Consider the following 20,266-nt stretch of genomic DNA (forward strand, 5'->3'; position numbering starts at 1 on the left):
AAGCGCCTGGACTCCTTTTAAGCGCCCCAAGTGTTGCAAAGATCAGCACCTCCCACAAATATGGCGTCAACCCAATCAACTTCAGGTTCCGCTTCCCGCAAAGTACGATAAGGATCCCAAGAGTTGTCACAGGTTCCTGAACCAGGGCTCCATCTACGGTATTTTGAGCTGCTTCCAGGGAAATTTGTTTGTTACAAAACTAAAGTGGCTGTTTTATTATACTACTAAAGGGACAGGCTCTAGTGTGGGCTTCCCCTCTATGGGAACCAAATGCTCCACTACTATACAACTATCAGGCGTTTCGGGAGACCATCCGTGAGATCTCAGATGAGAATGGTTGGGTGTCTTCTGCAGCTGCATCATTTCTACGCCTTCACCAAGAGTCGCAAACTGTGGTTCAGTTTGTTATTCAGTTCCGGACTTTGGTCTCTGAATGAAAGTGAAATGAAGAACTCGTGTAAGTCTTCTCGGAGTGGTTTTCCGATTAAAGATCAGTTATGGTCTCTGGAATTGCCATCTTCTCTGACTGACCAAATCTCATGTAACAAAGTGGACCTCAAATTCTAAGAATGTGCCATTGAAAAACAGAGGTCCAGGCGTAAAGCTTTCAGGCACCTGTGTCATCCCCAGGATGCAGTTAGGAGGGGCCAAACTTACGACAGAAAAGAGAGAGAACCACATAAAAAATAATCTGTGTGTGCAGGTTTTGTATGCTGCAAATATTCCTTAGACCACTTAGCATGGCCAGGCTTAAAATCATTATATTATTTATCCAAAAAGCTGCACTCATGCAACCAAAAAAGCCCTTTGGCCATAAAATATAACCTTTATTTGTTCCAATATAATAAAAGGATCTTAATTCAGATCTATTTTAAACAGATTCAATGGTGCATGTGAACAGTGACAATTAAAACAATGGTGGTGCTAATAGCTTTTATGTATTTAGTAAGTTGGTATTTGATGTAGGTCTCTGGGACACAATGGGGCAAATTTACTTACCTGGTCCTGTCTCGATCCCCGATCCGGACATTTAGACGAAGATGAAGTCCGGCACGATTCACGTAGCTCGTGTGTTCGAGTTCCTGCATCCGTTGCTTCCCCGCCGTAGTTCACCCTCTTCTTTCTGGTGCATGTAAGTGCGTGTCTTGCGACACAATTTGAAATGTTAAATCCCGCTCGTAGTACGAATATGTCATGTTGTCCGACGGCCCGCCCCACGATTTGTGTCGCTTGCAAGCCGGCGCTGATGCGCCAAAATCCCGTTAAATGTGGCGCAAAACAGAAATCGCTGGGAAACCTGGCGAAAATGCGTTCCGCAGACCTTTAGTAATTGAGCCCCAATGTGTCATCAACAATGGTACGTTTTATGCTTACATCATTTATCCTGATGCTGAGTTGTAATTTTTGTCTCACATCTAGACTTAGTTAGTACACCCTTATATTCCCTTGCCCCACAACTGGATGTTATAGTCGTATAACGGTCATTGCTCTTGTCTCACACTCAAACCTATAAACACACAGTTTTTTCTCAAACTAAGGCTACAACACATCGGCGCTGCGGAGAGGAGCAGGGGATGAGCGCTGCTCACCCCCGCCCCTCTCCATAGGGAGATACAGCACACGGCGCCGTAATACGGGAAAAGATAGGACATGTCCTATCTTTTCCTGTGCCACGGAGCGGTACGGCGCCGCACGTGTGCCGTACAGGGCCGTGAGCCCATAGGAGTGTATGGGGGACGTATATCAGCCGTATATACGTCCCCCATATATGTGTGTGAATGTAGCCTTAGGTAGTATTCGGGGACCTAACACACATTCCTGCCTGTAAGTATAGTAATTTCCTAATACGTCTTATCTAGGTGTCGCTGCAGTTCGACCCTAGACTACTCACGAAGTCCTCCATATCACAACACTTTGCTAACAAAAAATTGCACTCACTCAATCAGCCCCCCCGACATGTTTCGCCATTAGAATGCCGTCCTCAGGGGGTATGGGGCTGAACTGCCGGATAGACATCCGTCGCTTCATATAACTTTGCCTTATGATGTCACATGGTATGATTGGTCCCGATGGTTTAGCCGAGACTCGCGCATGCTTTCTAGGAATTTTGCAGATCCGCTCTGAGTTGTGGTGCGCATGCATTTGGACTTAGAAAGTCAACGAGCTCTGCACAACAGGCGTGCCTGCGCCTAAACTTTAAGAGAAAAAGGTAATTAGTATGGAGAATGCGCATGGGCCTGTGATAGACTCTAAACCTTCTGCGAGTAAGGCTATTCTTTTTGTTCTGAACATAGTTTATCGATTGGTACCCTAGAAGTGGTCCATCGGTTTTCTTCATCAGCGCACCCTATCATATGAAGCTCCACTGACAGAAGCAGAAATCAAACATCGAGACGTTCAAAGATGACTGGTGAGTAGTTTCAAGATAATTTAATTGATTATATGACAGAGAATTTTTGGATGTTGCTATTTTTCATTCTGAATTAGTATATTATAGTATTTCTATATTCATTGTGTGTAGCTAGGGGTCAACCCACTTAAAGGAAACCTACCATTTCAAATGGTAGGTGTAAGCTGTAAACACCGAGCACCAGCTCAGGGTGAGCTGGTGCCGGTGCTTAGTTTCGTTAGTGTTAAAACCGCGGTATCGCGATTTTAACACTTTTTAAACTTTATAGCAGAAGCTGCTTCGGCGCTGCGCGCGACCGTGCGCGCTCAACGCCTGCGGCATTTCCTATGTAGGCGCGCGCACATTTCTGCTATAAAGTTTAAAAAGTGTTAAAACCGCGATACCGCGGTTTTAACACTAACGAAACTAAGCACCGGCACCAGCTCACCCTGAGCTGGTGCTCGGTGTTTACAGCTTACACCGACCATTTGAAATGGTAGGTTTCCTTTAAGTTCAGTTTATTGTTATCCACTACTGTTGTTGCTTTTAAATGCTTTAGAACTCTCTATAAGTCTTTAGAAATCTCTAGAAATTTAGTTTCTAGAGATGGAATTAGGAATAGCAGCCAGTGATATGCCTTGTGTGTTTTTAAAAGTGTAAAGGTAAAACCTTCATTGAGACCATACGGATTTAAACGTTTTAATCGATAAATTCATCTGAAAACTGGCCCCGAGAAAAGGAAATATAGACCACCAACTAATGCAGCTAGAAGCCAAAGTATCAATGCCCCAGAAGCTTAGATGTTCCAGATCTCCATTGTGTTTAAGATGTATATGTCTTGCTAGAAATGTATCTTTTCCTGTTCTTCTGGCACTTAAATGTGATGAGATCCTTCTTCTAAATTCTTGTATTGTTTTACCGACATAAAACTTGGGACAACTACACTTTGCCACATTGATTCCATTTCTATTCTTGCAATTTATAAATGTTATTATTTCTTATATTTGATTATCAGATGGATTCAGAAAGGTTTTAGTCTTATAGATACATTTATAAAATGTACATGTGCCACATGGAAAGGATCCTTTTAGGGAACTTTGTAACCACTCGCTCCCTCTCGAGACTTTATCTGTAAGATGACTGAGTGCTAACAGATCCTTTAGACGCTTACCCCTCCGATAGGTGATACTGGGAAAAGAGGGTAAGACTTGTTTCAAATCCTTCTCATTACTTAAGATGGGCCATAAGGACCTCAGAATCTCCAATACTTCTTGTGAGTATGCATCAAATGTTCCGATGCATCTCACTTGATATCGATCATTTTGTTTGGATTTTTCTAACAGAAGATTCTCCCTTTTTGTTGTTTTAGCTCTGTGATATGCCTTATGTAATGTCTATTTGGGATAACCCCTTTCCCCGGAATATGCTGTATAGTGCTTGACATTCTCTCTGGAAACGCGGGTGCGGATTTTGGGCACCAGGGAAAAACTTGCCATAAAAAGCTTGAAAACTTAGACCTAGGCAAAGCAGGGGAGGTTGTTCAAGGACCACTGTGTTTTTTTTGCTTTGAAGTTCACGCTTATGGGGGCAGATTTACTTACCCGGCCCATTCACGATCCAGCGGCGTGTTCTCTGCGGCGGATTCGGGTCTTCCGGCGATTCACTAAGGCAGTTCCTCCGACGTCCACCAGATGTCGCTGCTGCGCTGAAGAGCATCGGAACGGGCTGAGTGAAGGTAAGCACATGCCGAGCAACATTTTTTTTTTTTTTAATTCGGCGGTTTTTCCGAATCCGCCGGGTTTCCGTTCGGCCACGCCCCCCAATTTCCGTCACGTGCATGCCGGCGCCGATGCGCCACAATCTGTTCGCGTGCGCAAAAAACCCGGGGCAATATATGGAAAATCGGCGCAAATCGGAAATGTTCGGGTAACACGTCGGGAAAACGCGAATCGGGCCCTTAGTAAATGACCCCCATGGTGTCTCCAAATACTCCTAAAGGAACCTTGCAGCCAGATGGAGAGTTGGTTGCTGTCCTGCATTCTGTATCCCTGGTGATCATTGATGGTAATCGGATACTAGAGGGATCTATCTGATACCCCTGAATTCTGAACTTTTTTAGAGAATCTGCAGCATCACTCTTTTTACAAAACTGCATTTCTGTGGTGCCTACAACCTCATCTGAATTAAACCTGGGGATGAATGGTTTTCTGCCTGAACATCGCAATCATGTTCTACAGGGCAGAGCAGGATTAAGGTTGTTGGGGGCCTCTGGGTGCAAAATCTGGTGGGGGCCCCCAATGAATGTAGTCCAGACAGGTGACAGCAATCACTATATTCTGCTCCCCAGCAATAGCCATATACAGCTCCCCCAGCAATCACTATATACAGCTCCCCCAGCAATCACTATATACAGCTCCCCCAGCAATCACTATATACAACTCCCCCAGCAATCAAAATATACAGCTCCACCAGCAACCAATATATACAGCTCCCAGTAATCTCTATATACAACTCCCCCAGCAACCACTATATACAGCTCCTCCAGCAACCACTATATACAGCTCCCCCAGCAATCAATATATACAGCCCCCCCTGCAATCACTATATACAGCTCACCCAGCAATCAATACATACAGCTCCCAGTAATCACTATACACAGCTCCCACAGCAATCACTATATAGTGATCCCCCAACAATCACTGTATACAGCCCCCAGCAGTAACAATATACACCCCCTCAACATTACCTGTATACAGTCCCACAGCATTAACTATACAGCCCCATATAATAATTACATACATTCCCCCTAAAACTATATATAGCCCCCTATAATAACTAAATGCAGCCTCCCATTATAGCTATATACAGCTCCATAAAATAACTATATACAGTCCCCAATAATAACTATGTACAGCCTCCTATAATAATTATATACAGCCCCACTATAACAACTAACTATATACAGACTCCTATTATAACTATATACAGTCCTACAGGTAAAATAATAAAATTGTACTCGCCTTCCATCGTTCCCCCGATGCGCTCCGACCTCCTTCCCTTCCCGGTGTCCGGATACTAGTGGATATCGGAGGCGTACCAAGATGGCAGCGCCTTGCCACAGGCAGTGCCGTGACACCGCAGTGCTGTGATGTCACATGCTGCCCCATCTTTGTATACCTCCTATCGTCTATAGCAGAGCAGGGAACTTATTGTTGCCGCGCTCTGCCATAGACTGAAGCACATCTGTTGGATATGGCCTGCGGACCCCGTACCCAAATACACTGTGGGCGATTCCGCCCAAATCATCCACATTTGGTGGGGACCGCTTAATGGGTAATCACGTGCCCCGAAGCACCCCCGCCCTATAATCCAGCCTTGGCTCTACTGCAAATTTTAAAAATTTATTTTCGAGCAACCATCCATTCCGTTCCTGGAATATATTCTGTCAGACTCGGGTATTAAGAGGGATCCCAGCTTGGCCCAATCGCAAATGCGTTTCCACAAAACCAAATATGATCGGTAACCAGCACCCGGTAACCCCCCCCCCCCCTCTGCCAGTTCACATACTTCCACACTGACAGGACATACGCCTCCCCTTCCCCACTCACAGCACAAACCGCCATCCTTCCCAGTGGCATAACAAGACACCAGTGGGCTCTGATACAGATTTTGGTTCGGGGACCCCCATAAACCGAAAATTGTGCTGCCACATTACACTTGCAATACTGTGCTACACTGAAAAACACACAATGCACCATACTCCTACACCTTTTACATAGTGTCTAGCAGCAGCCTCCACTCATTAAAATCACCAGCAGAAGCCTACACTCAATAAAATGAACAGCAGCAGCCTCCACTCACTATATTGTCCAGCAGCGGTCTCCACTCACTTTATTGTTTAGCAGCGGCCTCCACTCACTATAATGTCCAGCTGCGGCATCCACTCACTATAGTGTCCAGCAGTGGCCTCCACTCACTATAGTGTCCAGCAGTGGCCTCCACTCACTATATTGTCCAATAGCGGCCTCCACTCACTATATTGTCCAGCAGCGGCCTCCACTCACTAAAATGGCCAGCAGGGATCTTAACTCAATAAAATGAGCAGCTGTCTCCACTCAATAAAATGAGCAGCTGTCTCCACTCAATAAAATGAGTAGCTGTCTCCACTCAATAAAATGACCAGAAGCAGCCTCCACTCAATAAAATGAGCAGCAGCAGCCTCCACTCAATAAAATGAGCAGCAGCAGCCTCCACTCAATAAAATGAGCAGCTGTCTCCACTCAATAAAATGACCAGAAGCAGCCTCCACTCAATAAAATGACCAGCAGCAGCCTCCACTCATTAAAATCACCAGCAGAAGCCTACACTCAATAAAATGAACAGCAGCAGCCCCCACTCACTAAAATGTCCTGCAGCAGTCTCCACTCAATATAATGACCTGCAGCAGTCTCCACTCAATATAATGACCAGCAGCAGCCTCCACTCTATATAATGACCAGCAGCAGCCTCCACTTGGTAAAATGTCCAGCAGCAGTGTCCACTCACTAAAATAACCAGCAGCAGCAGCCTCCACTCACTATATTGTACAGCAGCAGACTCCACTAAATATAATGACCAGCAGCATCCTCCACTCAGTAAAATGTCCAGCAGCAGTGTCCACTTAAAATGACCAACAGCAGCCTCCACTCACTAAAATGACCAGCAGCAGCATCCTCCACTCACTGTATTTTCCAGCAGCGGCCTCCGCTCATTATATTGTCCAGCAGCGGCCTTCACTCACAAAAATGGCCAGCAGTGGCCACCACTCACTAAAATGACCAGCAGCAGCCTCCATTTACTTAAATGTCCAGCAGCAGTCTCCACGAAAAAAAAAATAACCAGCAGCTGTCTCCACTCAGTAAAATAACCAGCAGCAGCCTCCACTCAATAAAATGACCAGCAGCAGCTTCCATTTACTAAAATGTCCAGCATCAACCTCCACTCACTATATTGTCCACCAGCTGTCTCCACTCACTATATTGTCCACCAGCTGTCTCCACTCACTATATTGTCCACCAGCTGTCTCCACTCACTATATTGTACAGCAGCAGACTCCACTAAATATAATGACCAGCAGCATCCTCCACTCAGTTAAATGTCCAGCAGCAGTCTCCACTTAAAATGACCAGCAGCAGCCTCCACTCACTAAAATGACCAGCAGCAGCAGCCTCCACTCAATAAAATGACCAGCAGCAGCCTCCACTTACTAAAATGTCCAGCAGCAGTCTCCACTCAATAAAATGACCAGCAGCAGCCTCCGCTCACTAAAATGACCAGCAGGAGCCTCCGCTCACTGAAATGATTAGCAGCAGCCTCCACTAACTATATTGTCCAGCAGCAGCCTCCACTAATTATATTATCCAGCAGCGGCCTCCACTCACTATATTGTCCAGCAGCGGCCGCCACTTACTATATTTTCCAACTGCGGCCTCCACTCACTTAAATGGCCAGCAGCGACCTCCACTCACTAAAATGGCCAGCAACGGCCTTAACTTAATAAAATGAGCAGCTTTCTCCACTGAATATAATGAACAGCAGCAGCCTCCACTCAATATAATGACCAGCAGCAGCCTCCACTCAGTAAAATGTCCAGCAGCAGCAGCAGCCTCCACTCACTATATTGTCCAGCAGCAGCCTCCACTAAATATAATGACCAGCAGCAGTCTCCACTTAAAATGACCAGCAGCAGCCTCCACTCACTAAAATGACCAGCAGCAGCAGCCTCCACTCTCTTTATTGTCCAGCAGCAGCCTCCACTCACTGTATTTTCCAGCAGCGGCCTCCACTCATTATATTGTCCAGCAGCGGCCTCCACTCACTAAAATGGCCAGCAGTGGCCACCACTCACTAAAATGACCAGCAGCAGCCTCCACTCAATTAAATGACCAGCAGCAGCCTCCATTTTTCTAAAATGTCCAGCAGCAGTCTCCACTCAACAAAATTACCAGCAGCTGTCTCCACTCAATAAAATGACCATCAGCAGCCTCCACTCAATATAGTATCCAGCATCAGCCTCCACTCACTATATTGTCCACCAGCTGTCTCCACTCACTATATTGTCCACCAGCAGTCTCCACTCACTATATTATCCATCAGTGGCCTCCACTCACTACATTGTCCAGCAGCGGCCTCCACTCAATTAAATGACCAGAAGCAGCCTCCACTCACTAAAATGACCAGCAGCAGCCTCCACTCAATAAAATGTCCAGCAGCAGTCTCCACTCACTAAAATGACCAGCAGCAGCCTCTGCTCACTAAAATGACCAGCAGCAGCCTCCATTAACTATATTGTCCAGCAGCAGCCTCCACTAATTATATTGTCCAGCAGCGGCCTCCACTCACTATATTGTCCAACAGCGGCCTCCACTAACTATATTGTCCAGCAGTGGCCTCCATTTGATAAAATAACCAGCAACAGCCTCCACTCACTAAAATGGCCAGCAGCAGTCTCCATTCAGTAAAATTACCAGCAGCAGCTTTTGTTTCACTAAAATGACCAGCAGCAGACTCCACTCGATATTTTGTCCAGCAGCAACCTCGACTCACTATATTGTCCAGCAGCAGCCTCGACTCACTACATTGTCCAGCAGCGGCCTCCACTCACTATATTGTCCAGCAGCTGCCTCCACTCACTAAAATAGCCAGCAGCGGCCTCCACTTACTAAAATGGCCAGCAGCGGCCTCCACTCACTAAAATGGCCAGTAGCGGCCTTAAAGGGGTATTCCCATCTGGGCATTTACATTTAATTAAATTCATTTGCCATATGTAAACATTTCTTCAATTGATGTTATTTAAAAAAATGTTCTCGTGTGAAGATAATTTCTCATAAATGTAGTGATATGGTCCCTTAGAAACGAGATGGCTTCCTCGGATACGACCACGTCACACTCTGGCAGCGGTGGCCAGACTTGCGCTATAGAGTCCTGCCGGACCAGCAGGATTCAGCAATCATTACCACAGGACGGCTGTAGAACCAGCAGTAACTCCCGGACATTTTATATACAAAAACCTTTTGTTTCTTTGTGCACTCAATCCATCAGACGTGGCCGTATCCGAGGAAGCTATCTCGTTTTTAAGAGACAACATGGTTACATTTATGAGAAATTATCTTCACACAGGAACATTTTTTTTTAGTAACATCCAATTGAAGAAATGTTTATATATGGCAGATTAATGAAACTGAATGTGAATGCCCAGACAAGAATACCCCTTTAACTCAATAAAATGACCATCAGCTGTTTCCATTCAATAAAATGACCAGAAATGACCTCTACTTAATGACAAATACAGATATCCAAAAAAATGCATGAGACAGCACTCCAGTAAGTATAAAGGTGATCTTTATTCACCCATGGCAAAATTAGTTGCACCTTCAGGGTGTAAATACATGTTGCGTTTAAAGCATGCGTTTAAAAACGTTTTGCTACAGCTAAAGAGAGATTTGCCTAATTAGCTGTTAACACTTGCATTCACAAAACTCAAATGTTAACGCTTGTATTAACGCTTGCATTAACATTGCATTAACAAACACTTGCACTAATGCGATGATAACGCATCCGTTAACGGTTGCGTATTTTAAATGCAAGTGTTAACAGCTGTTTAATTAGGCAAATCTCACTTCAGCTGTAGCAAAGAGTTTTTAAATGCATGCGTTAAACGCAATGTGTATTTGCACCCTGAAGGGCAAGTTTTTACCTGATGTGCATACCGTATATACTCGAGTATAAGCCTACCCGAATATATGCCGAGGTACCTAATTTTACCACCAAAACTGGAAAAACATATTGACTTGAGTATAAGCCGAGAGTGGGAAATGCATTGGTCACAGCCTCCCAGTATATAGCCCACCCCATGTAGTATATAGCCTTCTAGCCCCCTGTTGTATATAGCCTAAAATCACCAGCAGCAGTCTCCACTCAAGAAAATCACCAGCAGCAGCCTCCACTCAATAAAATGCCCAGCAGCAGTCTCAACTCAAGAAAATGACCAGCAGCAGCCTCCACTCACTAAAATCACCAGCAGCAGTCTCCACTCACTAAAATGTCCAGCAGCAGCCTCCGCTCAATAAAATCACCAGCAACAGCCTCCATTCAATAAACTGACCAGCAGCAGCCTCCACTCACTAAAATGACCAGTAGCAGCCTCCCTCTACTCAATAAAATGACCAGCAGCAGCCTCCACTCAACAAAATGACAACAGCAGCCTACACTCAGCAAAATGACTAGCAGCAGTCTCCACTCAATAAAATGACCAGCAGCAGCCTCCACTCACAATATTGTCCAGCAGCGGCCTCCACTCACTATATTGTCCACGAGCTGCCTCCACTCACTATATTGTCCAGCAGCGGCCTCCACTCACTATATTGTCCAGCAGCGGCCTCCACTCACTATATTGTCCAGCAGCGGCCTCCACTCAATAAAATGACCAGCAGAAGCCTCCACTCAAGAAAATGACCAGCAGCAGTCTCCACTCAAGAAAATTACCAGCAGCAGCCTCCACTCACTAAAATGTCCAGCAGCAGTCTCCACTCAAGAAGATGACCAGCAGTCTCCACTCAATAAAATTACCAGAAACAGCCTCTACTCAACAAAATGACCTGCAGCAGTCTCCACTCACTAAAATCACCAGCAGCAGTCTCCACTCACTAAAATTTCCAGCAGCAGCCTCCGCTCAATAAAATCACCAGCAACAGCCCCCACTCAATAAAATGACCAGCAGCAGCCACCACTCAATAAAATGACCAGCAGCAGCCACCACTCAATCAAATGACCAGCAGCAACCTCCACTCAATAAAATGACCAGCAGCAGCCTCCACTCACAATATTGTCCAGCAGCGGTCTCCACTCACTATATTGTCCAGCAGTGGCCTCCACCTACTTTATTGTTCAGCAACGACCCCCTTTCTCTATAGTGTCCAGCAGTGGCCTCCACTCAATATAATGACCAGCAGCAGCCTCCACTCACTAAAATGTCCAGCAGCATTCTCCACTCAATTAAATGACCAGCAGCAGCCTCCACTCAATAAAATGACCAGCAGCAGCCTCCACTCACTATATTGTCCAGCAGCCTCCACTCACTAAAATCGCCAGCACCGGCCTTAACTTTATAAAATGAGCAGCAGCCTCCACATAATAAAATGACCAGCAGTAGCCTCCACTCAATAAAATGACCAGCAGCCTCCACTCAATAAAATGATCAGCAGCAGCCTCCACTTAATAAAATGACCAACAGCAGCCTTCACTCAATAAAATGAGCAGCAGCAGCCTCCACTCACTAAAATGTCCAGCAGCATTCTCCACTCAATTAAATGACCAGCAGCAGCCTCCACTCAATAAAATGACCAGCAGCAGCCTCCACTCAATAAAATGACCAGCAGCAGCCTCCACTCACTATATTGTCCAGCAGCCTCCACTCACTAAAATCGCCAGCACCGGCCTTAACTTTATAAAATGAGCAGCAGCCTCCACATAATAAAATGACCAGCAGTAGCCTACACTCAATGAAATGACCAGCAGCCTCCACTCAATAAAATGATCAGCAGCAGCCTCCACTCAATAAAATGACCAACAGCAGCCTTCACTCAATAAAATGAGCAGCAGCAGCAGCCTCCACTCAGTATATTGTCCATCAGCAGCCTCCACTCACTATATTGTCCAGCAGCGGCCTCCACTCACTATATTGTCCAGCAGCGGCCTCCACTCACTATATTGTCCAGCAGCGGCCTCCACTCACTATATTGTCCAGCAGCAGCCTCCACTCACTATATTGTCCAGCAGCGGCCTCCACTCACTATATTGTCCAGCAGCGGCCTCCACTTACTATATTGTCCAGCAGCAGCCTCCACTCACTAAAATGGCCAGCAGAGGCCTTAACTCAATAAAATGAGCAGGTGTCTCCACTCACTGAAAGTTCCAGCAGAAGCCTCCAATCAATAAAATGACCAGCAGCTGTTTCCATTCAATAAAATGACCAGAAATGGCCTCTACTTAATAAAAAGTACAGATATCCAAAAAATGCAATGAGGCAGCACTCCAGTAAGTATAAAGTTGATCTTTATTCACCCATGGCAAAATAAGGTGCACCTTCAGGGTGCAAATACACGTTGCGTTTAAAGCATGCGTTAAAAAACGCTTTGCTACAGATGAAGAGAGTTTTGCCTAATTAAACAGCTGTTAACACTTGGGTTCACAAAACTCAGATGTTAACGCTTGTGTTAACACATGCATTAACATTGAGTTAACAAACACATGCACTAATGCGATGGTAACGCATGCGTTAATGGTTGCGTTTTGTAAACGCAAGTGTTAACAGCTGTTTATTTAGGTCAATCTCTCTTCAGCTGTAGCAAAGAGTTTTTAAATGCATGCGTTAAACGCGACGTGTATTTGCACCCTGAAGGGCAACTTTTTTTACCAGATGTACATATATATATATACTCGAGTATAAGCCTACCCCTTAAATTATATAGCCAGCCCCCCCTTTAGTATAAATTGCCTGCCAGTACAATAAAATAAACTGACTGTTCACCATTCCGACGGCCCAGGCAGCTCCTCTTCATCTTCATGGAATGGTGAGCAGTCAGTTTATTTATTTATTTTTTTATATACCCGAGTATAAGCCAAGTGGGTAATTTTCAGCAGCTTATACATGAGTATATATGGTATCTCCTGTTATTCTGCTGTGATTACAAGATCCAACCTCACAGATGTCCAGTTATACATTATAATTTTCCTAGCTATCAGCATCACATACAATATATGTGACTGTGGGACCACTACTCCAACTTTAATACCCAGGACATATATTTTTAGATCATTAGGTATCTGACTAGAAAATATTAATTGTAGTCTTTCGAATACGTCCCTCCAATATCTATGCAGTTTTGGGCATCTCCCCATCATGTGAACCAAATCTACATCAAACAGAACATTTCGGGCATTTCTAATTCTTTTCTATCCTAAAATGGTTCAGCAATTTAGGAGTATAATGTACTGCATGAGAATTGGGGTTATGATATAGGACATATTGTTAGTCACTTTTGAAATCCTATTCAGAGAGTCCATCCATCCATTCATTGATAATTCCTCCTTCCATTTGTTATAACTCTTAATGGCTGGACATTCCCCTATTCAATATTTTCAGTTGCTGATAAACCTTTGCCATAAAACCTCTCCTGTTTACATGTTGGAATATAGTCCTAAACTCCTTCTTCTTCCTCCTTCTTAAAATCTTCCCCGCCAAGGAGCAGACTGAAGGACCAGAATTGCACATAATACAACCAATCCTTAGCACCAATCCTTAGCACTCCGACCGTATTCTGATCACAATTCTTCAAATGATTTGAATTTTCTTTCATCTAAACCCTGGTGAATATATAATATCCCTTTATCCCTCCATACAGGTGAATTCTCTTAGGGACCTAGAGTCCATCTATTATGCCCCCATATGGGTGCTTCATAAAAAAAAAAAAAAAAAAAAAACCTTATAAAAGACGATTAATTTCTGCTCCCATACCCATTACATCATTGTAAAAATGGGAAACTCACCGGCTGAGCCCTTTCCGTAGCTGGTAAGTCTTTTCTGCCTATTGCAGCAAACACTTATCAGTAGCACCGGTATTGCAGCAAACACGTATCCCATCCATCACTGCTGGCGGCTTAAAAAAGATGGGTTCCACCATTTTGGTGAAGTACGGTATGGGGCTTGGTAATAAATTGCTATGACAGCCTCTGGTCTTTTGTCTAGTTTTAACCCTTTATTACAATGTGTGATTTGCACATTGTCATGTAAGTGCTTGTCAAGTAACAGTTTTTAAAAAAAAAAATACAGCGGTTTTTCCGAATCCGACGGCCAAGCCTCCGATTTCTGTTGCATGCTACTCGGCGTGTGTGCCAAAATCCTGGCAGAATTCGGTACAAATCGGGATACCCGACGGAATCGCGCGATTCGGACCCTTAGTAAATGAGCCTCAGTAGATTCTAAAATTCCCCAAATACTATACCCATTTAAGAAGTCTGTATTTGTTCCCAAAAATGTAGTGCACCAACTCTAAATTCCATTCTACAATATTCTGTATTTTTGCTGACAAGAAGTACCAACGAAAATTCATCAGTGACTTAGCCCATTCATTCGTTGGGTAATTTTTCTAAGCTAATACGTGCCCTCTTACCACACCAAATAAAGTCTCTTATTTGTGTCTCCAGTGTTTTATATTTCCTCAGAGGAATTATTATTGGACAATTCTGTAAAACAAAAAAGAACCTTGGTTAATATAACAATTTTTAAAAGGACCAGTCTGGAGGCCATTGTAATGTTCATTCGGCCCGAACAGCAAATTTTTTTCTAACTTTTTGGAGCAGTGGATTGATATTTAAAGTAATATAATCTTCCAACTTCCTACTAATCACCCTTATATCAAACAGAAGCCTTACTCCTGCAACGGTCCACAGACAACAGAACTAAAAGTCTCTGTGGGAAGAGTCCGGTGGGAGTAGTCTGTGGACCAGTGGACCCTCTGAACCACCGTGGGAGATGTAGAGTTTACTAGCCAACACCTGGGACCGCAGTCTAAGTGGCATCTGGTCCCGCCACAAAGCGGGATGGTCTTGTTGCGGCGGGGTGCCATTTTCGTTCTACGGGTGCGACTAGGCCCACAGTGGCAGCCAGGGATGACAGGGCTGTAGGACACAGTCCGAGCCCGGGATGACAGCAGGATTGCATCTTGGAAGGATAAGCTGGAACTCACTGTAGGTAAGAGCTGACACAGGACCCAAGAGGGCAGGAACGGAGAGGTCCTTGGAGGAGAGCTGGTGGCTTGGAGGCGTCTGGGAACGCTGAAATACTGGAGCCACCAGGAGCGTCTGGGAATGCTGGAGACAGCAATCACAGATGTGTTTGGAAACGTTGGAGAAACACGGAACCGTCTGAAAATGCTGGAGGATAGGAGCATCTGGAAATGTTGAGGGGCCTTCTCTTCAACAGAAACCGCTGTGTGAATTGAGTTGGTGAATTGAATGGTGAAGATCCGGCGAGGCAGGAAGGGAGGAGCCAGATTATAAAAGTGAGGCCAGATTAACGAGCTCCAATCAGGAGGACGCTGGCCCTTTAAGGCTAGGAGAGCCGGCGAGCACCCTTGGAGCGGGAGCAAGCGCCCTATCCAATCCGGAAGCAGGCTTGTGTACAGGTAAGTTCGGGCCGGGGGGGGGTCACAGCGCCAAACCGAGGGGCACGGTTGTGCCCGCAATCCTCAAAAAGGAAAAAGAGGCCGGAGACTGGAGTGGCTCTTGGAAAGCCGGAGACTCTGGATTGACTCTTGACTCTATAAATCCCCTGGATATGTTAAAGTGTCAGAAAGGTATAACCTCTTATAATGACAAAGGACAAATTGTAAAAATCTGGCCTGGCACGAAGGCCCTAAAATGGCTTAGACCAGAAGGGATTAATAAACCTATCAATGGCCTATCATTCTTGGATGCACAGTGTATATTATCTTCCCATCGGATGTGGTCTGTAGGACCATTCTTGATGTCCTGTGACCGATCACATTATTTTTGAGACAGCTCGAAATATTCAACTTCTTTATTGAAATATATAAAAAACAACATCAATTCTGTAGAAATAAAAAGAAATCCTGTTACTGTAAGGATAATTCAGGCCACAATCTGCTGGGAGAAGGTCCAGGGTGATGTGATGTGCTCCTATCAGCGCTATATTGTATATAAGGAGAGGCAATGCCCCTGCAGATGCTGCTGTGTGCTGCCGTCTCTGAGCTCATGTGTTACCTGCTCACCTCCTCTCACCAGTCCTGTATAGTGACGGACATATTGATAAGTCCTGGAGCTTCATCCCACTGCTGTAATGTTATATTCTATATCACTGTGTTATTGGTGACTCTGACCATATCTGAGGATTCTGCCGCAGTTTGTAATCTTAAGGCTAGAGAAACACATACTGTTTCTGATAATTTTTACCAGGATGGAGACATCATGATCGGGGCATTGGTATCTCAGTGTTGTGTATTTCAGGATGAAATTAATCTTCTGGATCCTTACAAGAAATTATCATGTACAAAGTAAGTCATGTTCTCATAGTTACATTATTGATAGGACAGTAATTATATGGTGACATCTGGTCAGTTGCCTCATGTTAGGGGACACGTTCCTTCTAGACTCTTATATGGTGATCAAAACTTTCCTAATAATCCAGCTCTGTGAAAAGACAAAATACACTCACTCCCATCTCTCTATAGACCTCAATATGATGGAGCAGTAAGGTGATCAATCTGTGATTACACTCGAGTACAAAACTGATCAGTGCAGGGACAGGGGAAGGAAAAAAGTAAGAAAACTACTTTTTTATTATAAAATAAATTTCTAAATGTTGTATATTTTATCTGTACTATTTATGAAATGTAAAAACATTATGTAAATTAGATTTTTTTTCTGAAATTGTAAATGGATAATCATGCTTGGAACCAATAATCTACCACTTGTTCAATGATTTGCCCACCATATGGAAGAGATTCTACTCTCTCTGGTGCTTTTACAGTAAGAAATCTTTGGTCTATAATTATGGTGGATACTGTGTTGGTCACTGTTAGAGTGGACCCAAAGTGTAGCTTTAGGTTTGGCTTTTGGCTGTGTTCTTCCCAATCCCAGGTATATTCCCGTATTGGCTGTTCGGCAAGCACCTCAAACAACCAACCATGGCTGTGATTGGCCAGGTGGACATCGGGGGATGGAGACTTGGTATTCTGAATGTCAGTATGAAGTTTACTCATCTGAATCCTTACAAGACAATAACATGGTTAGAGTAAGATATGTTCACATAGTTACAGTGGGTATGGAAAGTATTCAGACCCCTTTAAACTGTTCACTCTTTATTTCATTGCTGCCAATTTGTAAGTTCAAGTTCTTTTGCTGCTCATTGATGTACATTCTGCACTCAATCTAAATATGTAAAAATTAAATTTTAGACATTTTCACAAATTTATTAAGCAAGAAAAACGGAAATATCATATGGTCATAAGTAGAGATGGGTGAAACAATTCTAAAGAAGTTTAGTCCAAATTTCAGGGAAAATTCAATACGTCACATATCTGAAGATTACGGTGATTTGTGGGGTGCGAGCACAGCGTTTTACATGGGGCACAGAACTCTAGGAAGAAGAAAGGAGCACCCTTGATGACATGTACAGACCCTTAAGCCAATCAGCGAGTGGCAGGCTTATGTGATGTCTCAGCCCTATAAAAACAGATGGCCATTTTCAATCTCGGCATTTCATAGTGCTGTCTATAGTGTCTAGCTGCTTGTACTGTACTGTGCTGTAGCGATTTCTGTTCCAATCCCAGGGTGTCTGTCTCAGGGGATTTGCATACACCAAATTGCAGTACTTTTTTGTTGCTGCAGTGAATAGGAAGAAATCTGTGTAAAATCCACATAGTTTCTGTAGTGACTTCTGCTTCAATCCCAGGGTGTCCGTTTTGGGAGATCTATATAACAGAATTGCAGTTCTGTTTTGTTGCTGAAGTTACTAGCAAGAACTCTGTGTAAAATCCACGTAGTTGCTGGAGTGACTTTTCCTCCAATTCCAGGGTGTCCGTTTTTGGGTATTTGTGTACCTCAAAATTCAATAGTCTTTTGTTGCTAAAGTTGACAGCAAGAAATACGAGTCAACTCCACATAGTTTGTGGAGTGATTTTTGCTCCAATTCCAGAGTGTCCGTTTTGGGGTATCTGTATACATCAAATTTCAATTTTTTTGTTGCTAAAGTTGAGAGCAATAAATACGTGTCAAATCCACACGTTGACTACGTTGACTAACCACCATGTCAGACAGAAAGGTGGCAGGAGGGGCAGGCAGAGGTTGTAGCACAGTAAGGGGACAGCTTGATGATTGACCACAAGTTCTCAATGGGATTAAGATCTGGGGAGTTTCCAGGCCATGGACCAAAAATCTCTATGTTTTCATAGTTTCATAGTTTATACGGTTGAAAAAAGACACTTGTCCATCAAGTTCAACCAAGGAAGGGAAGGGATTGGATGAGGAAGGGATTTAGGGGAAACAATTCTATATAACATAACAATCAATGTTATTTAGGTGTAAAAAGGCATCTAGACCCTTCTTGAAGCTCTCTGCTGTCCCTGCTGTGACCAGCGCCTGAGGCAGGCTATTCCACAGATTGACAGGCATCCCTAAATGCCAAGGTTTTGTTCCCTTAGCCATTTAGTTGTTTAACCATTTAGTTATCACCTTTGCTTTATGGCAGATACTCCATCATGCTGGAAAAGGCATTGTTGATCACCAAACTGCTCTTGGACGGTTGGGAGAAGTTGCTCTTGGAGGACATTCTGGTCCCATTCTTTTTTTCATGGATGTGTTTTTAGGCAAGACTGTGAGAGTGCTGGTTGCAGGATGCTTTACAGTTGTCATAAGACAAGACTGGTGGTATCACTCACCTTGTCTTCTCCGAACAAGCTGTTTTCCAGATGTTCCAAACAAGCAGAATGGGGATTCATCAGAGAAAATGACTTTCCCCCAGTCCTCAGCAGTCCACTCCCTGTACCTTTTGCAGAATATCAGTCTGTCCCTGATGTTTTTTTTCTGGAGGGAAGTGGTTTCTTTGCTGCCCTCCTGGACACCAGGCCTTGCTCCAAGAGTCTCTGCCTCACAGTGCATGCAGATGCACTCACACCTGCCTGCTGCCAATCCTGAGCAACCTCTGCACTGTTGGTAGCCCGATCCCTAAGCTGAAAAACTTGTAAGAGACAGTCCTGGCACTTGCTGGTCCTTCTTGGGCGCCCTGGAGCCTTTTTGGCAACAATGGAACCTCTCTCCATGAATTCCTTGATGATACGATAGATTGTTGACTGAGGTGCAATCTTTCTAGCTGCGATACTCTTCCCTGTTAGGCCAGTTTTGTGCAGTGCAATGATGACTGCACTTGTTTTTTTAGAGATAACCATGGTTAACAGAAAAGAAACAATGATGCCAAGCACCATCCTCCTTTTAAAGTGTCCAGTGGTGTGATTCTTAATCATGACAGATTGATCTCCAGTCCTGTCCTCATCAGCACCCACACCCAGGGGCGGACTGGCCATTGTACCCACCGGGAATTTTCCCGGTGGGCCGGTCCGGAGCTGATCCGGGCCGCCCACACTCCCTCCTTACAATTTTTGATTTAATGTATAGTACCTGCATCGTGAGATCGTTTGATGCAGGTACTATTAATCAGTACACAGACGCAGCGCAGCACCGCTGCTTCTGCGTCTGTGTATACAGGCAGCTACACAGGTCGCACAATCAACGTCATTGCGCGACCTGTGTACCGTGGAGGAGGCTGACACCTACCAGACGTCAGCTGTCCGGCCCTCCCTGCAGCTCCGCGGCTTGGTGTGGAGGCACGTAGCAGTGACGTCACTATCCCGCGCCTCTACACCAAGCCACCGAAAACCGAGGACAGGAAGAAACCTGCGCCAAAGAGGTGAGTATTATGTTTTTTTATTAAATTATAGAAAGGGGGACATTAATTACATGTCTGGAGCAGGAAGGGGGGGGGCATTATTCTGTATCTGGGGCCCTCAGGGGGCATTAATTATATGACGGGGGGCATTCTATATCTGGGGCTGGCAGGGGGCATTATTTATGTGTCTGGGGCAGGGGGGAGGGACATTATTCTGTATCTGGGGCCCGCAGGGGGCATTAATTATAGAATGCTCCCTGTCATATATCTGGGGCTGGCAGGGGGCATTATTTATGTGTTTGGGGCAGGGGGTACATTATTCTGTATCTGGGGCTGGCAAGGGGCATTAATTATATGGAGGGAGGCATTATTCTATA

The 20,266-nt window shown here is 44.6% G+C and overlaps 1 protein-coding gene across 8 annotated transcripts in view; it reads left to right on the forward strand.

The window, feature by feature from the left end:
* Positions 1-20,266, forward strand: part of LOC140083737 (vomeronasal type-2 receptor 26-like) — a 121,075-nt gene that overhangs the window by 8,241 nt on the left and 92,568 nt on the right. For 4 of the 8 annotated variants that reach the window (XR_011849947.1, XR_011849948.1, XM_072126403.1 and 1 more), the window contains exon 4: positions 2,295-2,410. The exons of 3 other annotated variants lie outside the window; for them this stretch is intronic. The gene's annotated coding sequence lies outside the window, so the exon portion shown is untranslated. Of the gene's footprint in view, positions 1-2,294; positions 2,411-16,453; positions 16,501-20,266 lie in introns of all 8 variants that reach the window. One more of the 8 variants, XR_011849946.1, reaches the window with a different exon arrangement.

This window comes from Engystomops pustulosus, chromosome 1 (assembly GCF_040894005.1).
Source record: "Engystomops pustulosus chromosome 1, aEngPut4.maternal, whole genome shotgun sequence".
Lineage (NCBI taxonomy): Eukaryota > Metazoa > Chordata > Amphibia > Anura > Leptodactylidae > Engystomops > Engystomops pustulosus.